This window comes from Loxodonta africana, chromosome 3, assembly GCF_030014295.1.
Source record: "Loxodonta africana isolate mLoxAfr1 chromosome 3, mLoxAfr1.hap2, whole genome shotgun sequence".
Lineage (NCBI taxonomy): Eukaryota > Metazoa > Chordata > Mammalia > Proboscidea > Elephantidae > Loxodonta > Loxodonta africana.
The window spans coordinates 14209384-14218662 of NC_087344.1; the positions used below are offsets into that span (position 1 = coordinate 14209384).

Below are 9279 nucleotides of genomic sequence, written 5' to 3' on the forward strand. Positions count from 1 at the left end.
TAATGTCTGACAAAACAGACTTTAAAGCAAGATCAACCACAAAGGTTAAGTAAGGAAGGACACTATATAATGATTAAAGGGTCAATATACCAGAAGGACATAACCATAATAAGTATTTATACACCCAATGAAAGGGCTCCAAAATACATAAACTCTAACAGCATTGAAAAGAGAAACAGACAGCTCCACAATAATAGTAGAAGACTTCAAGATTCCACTTCCAGGGAAGAACAGAACATCCAGAAAGAACCTCAGTAAAGAAAAAAGGAAGATCTAAATGCCACAATCAACCAACTGGATCTCATACACTTATACAGGACACTCCACCCAACAGCAGCCAAGTATACTTTCTTTTCAAACACGCATGGAACATTCTCCAGAATAGACTACATATTAGGCCACAAAGCAAGCCTTAACAGAATCCAAAACATCAAAATATTACACAGCATCTTTTCTGGTCATAAAGCCAAAAAAGTGGAAATCAATAAAAGGAAAAAAACCAAACACATGAAAAGGGAACAATGGCTTTCTCAAAAACTACTGGGTTATAGAAGAAATTAAGGTTGGAATAAAAAAAAATTCACAAAATCAAATGAGAATGAAAACACATTGTACCAGAACCTTTGGGATACAGCAAAAGCAGTGCTCTGAGGTCAGTTTACAACAAAAAAGGCACACATCCAAAAAGAAGAGAGGGCCAAAATCAAAACGGTAACCCAGAACTTTAACAAGTAGAAAGGGAACAGCAAAAGAAGTCCATGGGCACCAGAAGAAAGCAAATAACAAAAAACTAGAGCAGAATTAAATGAAATAGAGAATAGAAAAACAATTGAAAGATTTAACAAAGTTGATTCTTGGGAAAGATAAAAAAAAAATTACAATAAACCATTAGCCAAGCTGACAAAAGAAAAACAGGAGAGAAAGCAAATAACCCAAATAAGCAATGAGATGGGTAATATCATGACAGACCCAACTGAAAATAAAATAATTATAGCAGAATACTATGAAAAATTATGTTCCAACAAACTCAAAAATCTAGAGGAAATGCACAAATTTCTAGTAACACACTACCTACTCAAACTTACACAAAGTAATGTTGAAAACCTGTACAGAACCATAACAAGAGAAGAGATTGGAAAAGTTATTAAAAAACTCTCAAAAAAAAAAAAAAAAAAAAACCCTGGCCTTGACGACTTCACTGGAGAATTTTACCAAACTTTCAGAGAAGAGTTAACACCACTACTACTAAAGATATTTCAGACAAAAGAAAAGGACGGAATACTCTCAAACTCATTCTAAGTAGCTAGCATAACCCTGATACCAAAACCAGGTAAAAAATCACAAAATTACAGACCAATATCCCTCATGAACATAGGACATCACATAGAGGAAATCACCAAGTCAATACCATTTATAATAGCACCCAAAAGTGTAAAATACTTAGGAATAAGTCTAACCAGAGATGTAAAACAACTATGCAAAGAAAACTACAAGACAGTACCACAAGAAACCAAATGAGACTTACATAAGGGAAAAAACATACACTGCTTATGGATAGGAAGACTCAACACTGAGAAAATGTCAATTCTACCCATTGTGATCTACAGATACAATGTGATCCTAATCCAAATTCCAACATTTTTAAATGAGATGGAGAAACACATCACCAGCTTCATATGGAAAGGGTAGAGGCCCTAGATAAGTAAAGCATTAGTGAAGAAGAAGAACAAAGTGGGAGGCCTCACACTACCTAATTTTAGAACCTATTATACTGCCACAATAGTCAAAACAGCATGGTACTGGTACAACAACAGATATATAGGTCAATGGAACAGAATTGGGAGTCCAGACGTAAATTCATCCACTTATGAGCAGCTGGTATTTGACAAAGGCCCAAAGTCCGTTAAGTGGGAAAAAGAGAGTCTCTTTTTAACAAATGGTGCTGGCATAACTGTATATCCATCTGCAAAAAAAAGAAAAGAAACAAGACCCATACCTCAAACCAAGCACAAAAACTAATTCAAAATGGGGCAAAGACCTAAATATAAACTCTAAAATGAAAAGGATCATGGAAAAAAAAAATAGGGACAATGCTAGGAACCCTAATACATGGCATAGAGAATACAAACATTTCTAACAATGCACAAACACCAGAAGAGAAACTAGTTTACTGGGAGCTCTTAAAAATCAAACACTTATGCTCAACCAAAAAAGTCACCCAAAGAGTAAAAAGACAACCTATGCACTGGGAAAAGATTTTTGGCAATCCAATCAGAGTCTAGTCTCTAAAATTTACAAGATACTGCAAAACCTCAGCAACAAAAAGACAACCCAATTAGAAAATGGGCAAAGGATATGAACAGCACTTCACCAAGGAAGACATTCAGGTGGCTAACAGGTACAAGAGGAAATGCTCAGGATCATTAGCCATTAGAGAAATGCGAATCAAAACTACAATGATATACCATCTCACTCCAGCAAGGCTAGCATTAATCCAAAAAACACAAAATAATGAATGTTGGAGAGGTCGTGGAGAGACTGGAACACTTACACACTGCTGGTGGGAACGTCAAATGGTACAACTACTTTGGAAATCGTTTTGACGCTTCCTTAAAAAGCTACGAATAGAAGTACCATACAATCCAGCAATCCCACTCCTTGGAATGTATCCTAGAGAAATAAGAGCCCTCACACAAATGGATATATGGACACCCATGTTCATTGCAGCACTGTTTACAATAGCAAAAAGTTGGCAACAACCAAGCTGCCCATCAACAGATGAATGGATAAACAAATTATGCTATATTCACACAAAGGAATAGATAAAGAACAAGGATAAATCTGTGAAACATCTCATAACATGGATGAAGCCGGAAGAATTATGCTAAGTGAAATTAGTCAGTCAAGAAAGGACAAATATTAGAGGAGACCACTATTATAAGAACTCAAGAAAATGTTTAAATACAGGAGAAAACATTCTTTGATGGTTATGAGGGTGAGAGGGAAGGAGAGGGATATTCACTAACTAGGTAGTAGACAAGAATTCTTTTTGGTGAAGGGAAGGACAACACACAATACAAGGGAAGTCAGCACAACTGGACTGCATCCAAAGCTAAGAAGTTTCCTGAATACAACCAAACACTTCGAGGGTCAGAGTAGCAGGGTCTGGGGACTATGGTTATGTCAGGAGGCAAGATGAAAAGGCAGAGGGGGACAGGAGCTGGTTGAATGGGCATGGGAAATACAGGGTGGAGAGGAGGAGTGTGCTGTCACATTATAGGGAGAGAAATTAGGGTCACATAACAATATGTACATTCGTTTTTGTATGAGAAAATGAGTTGAATTGTAAATGTCCTCTTAAAACACAATTAAAAAAAAAGAGAAGTACTATACAATCCAGCAACCCTACTCCTTGGATTATATCGTAGAGAAAGAAGAGCTGTCACATGAATAGATACATGCACACCCATGTTCATTGCAGCACTGTTCACAATAGCAAAAAATTAAAAAAATGTAGGTACCATGAACAGACAAATGGACGAACAAGTTATGGTATATTCCCACAATGGAATACTATGCAATGATAAAGAACAATGATGAATCTGCGAGACATCTCATAACATGGATGAATCTGGAAGGCATTATGCTGAGTGAAATTAGTCAGTCGCAAAAGGACAAATATTGTATGAGACCACTATTATAAAAACTGAAGAAAATGTTTAAACATTCACTAACTGGACAGTAGACAAGAATTATTTTAGGTGAAGGGAAAAACAACATACAATACAGGGGAAGTCAGCACAACTGGACTAAACCAAAAGGTAAGAAGTTTCCTGAATATAACCAAACACTTCAAAGGACAGAGTAGCAGAGACAGGGGTCTAGGGACCATGGTTTAAGGGGACATCTAGGTCAATTGGCATAACAACATTTATTAAGAAAATGTTCTGCATCCCAATTTGATGAGTCATGTCTAGGGTTTTAAAAGCCAGCAAGCAGCCATCTACAATGCATCAATTGTTCCCAACCCACCTGGAGCAAAGGAGAATGAAGAACACCAAAGACACAAGGGAAATATGAGCCCAAGAGACAGAAAGGGCCACAGAAACCAGAGACTCCATCAGCCTGAGACCAGAAGAACTAGTTAGTGTCCAGCTACCACCAATGACTGCCCTGACCCCTAGGGAACAAAACAGACAGTCCTTGATGAAGCAGGAGAAAAATGGGATGCAGAACTCAAATTCTAGTAAAAAGGCCAGACTTAATGGTCTGATTGAGACTGGAGGGACCCCAGAAGACATGGCCCCCCAACTCTCTGTTAACCAGAACTGAAACCATTCTCGAAACCAACTGTGTAGACAAAGATGAGACTTGACTACAAGACATAAAATAATACTCATGAAGACAGTGCTTCTTAGCTCAAGTAGGTAATAATAACAAGTAGGTACGTGACACTAAATGGGCAGCTCTTGTCCAGAGGAAGAGATGAGAAGGCAAAAAGGGACAAGAGCTGGTTGAATGGACACAGGAAATCCAGGGTGGAAAGGAGGAGTGTGCTGTCACATTACAGGAAGAGCAACTAGCATCACATGACAATGTGTATAAATATTTGTATGAGAAACTAACTTAAACTGTAAAATTTCACTTAAAGCACAAGAAAAAAAAAACAGTGGAAAAAAACTATGACGGGCAGATTCTATTTGAATGGAAGAGTTCAGTAGTTTACATTCTTCTTTTTGAAGTCACTATGCCTTCTTATTTTTTATTATGTCATATGTTTGAAGTGAATGAGGTTAAGATGATGAAGAGAGACATAAAGCCATCTTATCTCAAATTGTTTTTCAAATAATATACCAAGAATACTACAGATTAGAAAGCAAAATTCATACAGAAACAGTTAACATGTAGTAAAATAAATTGATAAACACATGAAAATATTGAATCCATTAAAGATGAAGATTTTTAAGTGAATGTTCACATGGAACACCATCTTCGTATATTAAATACTTTTTGTCATCAAACTAAATCCACTGAGAGTAAGGATAAACCTCCATACTAGTGCCTAGCCAGTGATGTTGTGATTTCTCATAAAAAAAAAAATAACTCCATTAAAAATCAAGAGCCAAAATATCAAACCACATTCCACTAATGTGAAGAAAAATGTGTATCAAAATTATTGGGACACAGCAAAAAAAAAGCTGATTATGAAACCCTAAAAAGGGAGTAACAGGTCTGTGTGTAGTGATCACAGTCAGAAGTGATCACAGAGAATGGCTTGAAATATGCTCTACGCAAATGTATAAAGATTAAGGATCAGGGATATTCAATGACACTTAGAAAGAAACAATTTGCATTTTACTATAACTTAGCTATATTTCTAAATATAATATTTGTACCCTCATACATACATTAAAACCTCACAGCTAAAATTGCAATCAGGCTTTCTAACATCATTGGTAAGATAGAGATGCTTTCAGTTGTACTCAAAAACGACTGCAATCCAATTAGAGAAGTATGGTATATCCACCTGTACAAGGTATGTGACTTGGAGGTGAGAAAAACAGGTAGAAAGAGGTAAATGGCTTGGAGCTGGTCTCCTAGGGGCTGGGAATCAGCCATCCTGAACTCTACCTTCTATTGTTTTGGTCTTTTAAGATTTGCAGTGGGATCAGAATGTCAGTAAAAGTGTTTGGTTAATGAGGAGCTTTGGATATTGAGCCCCCAGGGACATAGAGACTGCAAATAATCTACGTGTAACCACCTCACTCACTCACTTTAATACCCGAAGATGCATGCAGACGGTACCACTTTTGTATTCCTCTCCCATCAAGAAGCAGCACACTTGATAGCCCACCCACAGATGACCCTCTTGCCGGGGAGCCTGGTGCCTCAGCTTGGTCCCTCTGCCTTTCCTAAGGAAAGCTCTTCCATCTACACCATCCAACATCCAGGGCAGATGCCAAACGTTATTCCTCACTGATGCCAGTCAGGTAACCTGAATCCCATAGTTAATGTTTTGAAATGAGACACGTGTTTTAACACAGGTTCATCCAGCAGAATGATGCATGTGAAGATAGTATGAGCATGAAATGATTGGAATCAAGTCACCCCTAACCTCCTGCCTGTCTCCCAACTTCCTGACATGTTTCCTTGAATCTTCGCACTGATGGCAAGGAGTTGTGATTCTGCTAGTGTCCTCCTCTCTCTCCACAACGGCAAGGACCGTTTTCCTCCCGACCAGAAGCCTGCCCCTTCTCACACCGGATGACTGTTTTAAGATTCTGACATTTACTAACACTCTTGTAGTGGTGAAGAGGGTTTATCAACATCACCTTATCTTCCCTTTCCTGGTTTTTAACACACATTTGTATTACAGGTTTCCCCCGCTATCTGAAAGTAGAGTATTCCTATGAATCCTTTCATAAGTCGAAATGGTGTAAAATGAAGAAGCAATTACCATAAATTTATTTGAAAAAAATTTTTGAGAGTTGCCAGACTCAAAACATAACCCACTATTTCATACCAAATAACATATATAACCTAAAATAATGCTAACATATAGTGTTGATACACACATTTCAAAGCTATGGCAGTTTAATGCTGAGCGTAGTTTTAAGAGAAGGAGCTCTGGGAGAGTCTCTTATCACTAGGAGGGGTTCAATGCCTATTCAAAGGCCCACTGCAAAACACTGAACGCTGGTTTCGAGTTTCTCCTTTTTTTGTAAAAGTGAAAATCCAAGTCAAATTTCTTTTAGTTAGCAAAGCAAACAAGCACTGATGTGGGTCTTTTGAAAAAGCAAAGTCGCATAAAGTGAACTTTCAAAAACAGGGGATACCTGTATTTCTGTTGCCCAATTCTGATTTCTGAGGAAAGCAGTGGAATCTGACACAGACTCATGAGGCTGCCTCCAGAGTGTATCTAATTTTCTCTATAAAATTACCGAATATTTAAAATGATAATAGCACGAAGAGAGTAATAAAAAAAAGACCACCCTCTCACCCTTTCCAAAATAAATAAATGTTCACACTCTGCTATATCAGCTTCTGCATCTTTTTTAAATAACCAAATAATATGCATGCAGATGGTAGCACTTCTGTATTCACCTCCACTCCTCTCGTTCCCATAAAAAAAAAAAATGACTACCCTTTCACCCCTTTCCAAACTAAATAAATATTGACACTCTGCTATATCAGCTTCTGGTCTTTTTTGCTTTTTGTTTTGCCAAATAATGTGCACACTGACAGTATCACCATTGTATTCCTGCATTCCCCTCCATTCCTCCCATTCCCATCCCAAGATGGTGTTTGCTGACATTTGATTGTAAGTCACCTCATCATCTCTATCAGATCCATCAACAATATGGAACCTAGAAACCAAACAGGAGTTTCAGAATTCCTTCTCCTGGCACTGACAGAGGATCCCAAAGTGCAGCCTCTCCTTTTTAGCCTGTTTTTGTCCACATATCTGGTCACTGTCCTGGGAAACCTGCTCATCATCCTGGCCGTCAGCTCTGACCCCCACCTCCACACCCCCATGTACTTCTTTCTTTCCAATCTCTCATTTACTGACATCTGTTTCAGCACCACCACGATCCCAAAGATGCTGGTGAACCTCCAAGCACAGAATCAGCATCACTTACACAGGATGCCTCACCCAGGCCTGCTTTGTCCTGATTTTTGCTAGTTTGGAAAGTTTTCTCCTTTCAGTAATGGCCTATGACCGCTATGTGGCCATTTGTCACCCACTGAGATACACTTTTTTTTTTTTTACTGAGATACACAGCTATCATAAATCCCCGCCTCTGTGGCCTGCTGATTCTAGTCTCCTTGCTCGTTAGCATTGTGGATGCCCTGCTCCACAGTCTGATGTTGTCGCAACTGTCCTTCTGCACAGACCTGGAAATTCCTTACTTCTTCTGTGAAGTTGTTCAGGTCATCAAAGTTGCCTGTTCTGAAACCCTCATCAATAACATCATCTTATGTTTTACGGCTAGCATACCGGGTGCTCTTCCTTTCTCTGGAATCATTTTCTCTTATACTCAAATTGTCTCTTCCATTTTGAGAATACCTTCAGCAGGTGGAAAGTATAAAGCTTTTTCTACCTGTGGTTCTCACCTTTCAGTTGTTTCCTTATTCTATGGGACAACTTTAGGTGTGTATATGAGTACAACATTTACACACTCTTCCAGGAAGACTGCAGTAGCTTCAATGCTGTACGCTGTAGTTACTCCCATGATGAATCCCTTCATCTACAGTCTGAGAAACAGGGACATGAAGGGAGCCTTTAGGAGCATTATCAGATGCACACCTGCTTTTCAGTGATTATATTATCTCCTTTGGGTTTGGATTTCTAGATTGCATCAAAGTGACAGAGTCACAGATGGCTGCAACAGACTCAGCTGTCATAACCAGACATCAAGCTCAGAGACACAAAATAGACTGTCCTTGGACCTATTGTTAATAGAGGACTTAGTATTAATAGACCTTTCCATAGAATCATACAGAGGATATCTCCTCCCATATGATCACTGAGAATAGCATCATATATCCCTTTCTAATCAAAGTTCTGTCTGGGAGAAAATAATTGCTATGAGAGCTTTATACTAACAATGTAGAGTATGTTTTCTCTTGAGAAGTTAATTCATATAACCACCACAAGCACTTAATACAATGCCTGGCACCTAATACTCAATAAAATTTAACTAGGACCACTGTGTTCTATATGTTGCCATAATATATAAGGCTTATTATTTCTTGTTCTCACATATTTTCCACTTTCCTCAGGATTTTTATTGGTTTACCATTATTGTACATTTTAAGGTCATCTCTACTTTGAGGAGATAGCTCTTCCCCAGTCATCTTTTGAGTGCCTTCCAACCTGGGAGGCTCATCTTCCAGCACTATATCAGACAATGTTCAGCTGCTATTCATAAGGTTTTCATTGGCTAACGCTTTTCAGAAGTAGACTGCCGGGTCCCTCTTCCTAGTCTGTCTTAGTCTGGAAGCTCAGCTGAAACCTGTCCTCCATGAGTGACCCTGCTGGTATCTGAATACCAGTGGCATAACTTCCAGCATCACAGCAACACACAAGCCCCCACAGTATGACAAACTGACAGACAGGTGGTACGAGTCAAAATGAGAAGAAACAGCTGCAAACATCCATTAATAATCGGAACCTGGAATGTAAGAAGTATGAATCTAGGAAAATTGGAAATTGTCAAAAGTGAAATGGAACACATAAACATCAATATCCCAGGCATTAGTGAGCTGAAATGGACT

The 9279-nt window shown here is 38.5% G+C and overlaps 1 pseudogene; it reads left to right on the forward strand.

Annotated features, from left to right (window-relative positions):
- The first annotated feature begins 6645 nt into the window (after positions 1–6645).
- Positions 6646–8621, forward strand: LOC100669918 (olfactory receptor 7G2-like; annotated as a pseudogene).
- Positions 8622–9279: the final 658 nt, after the last annotated feature.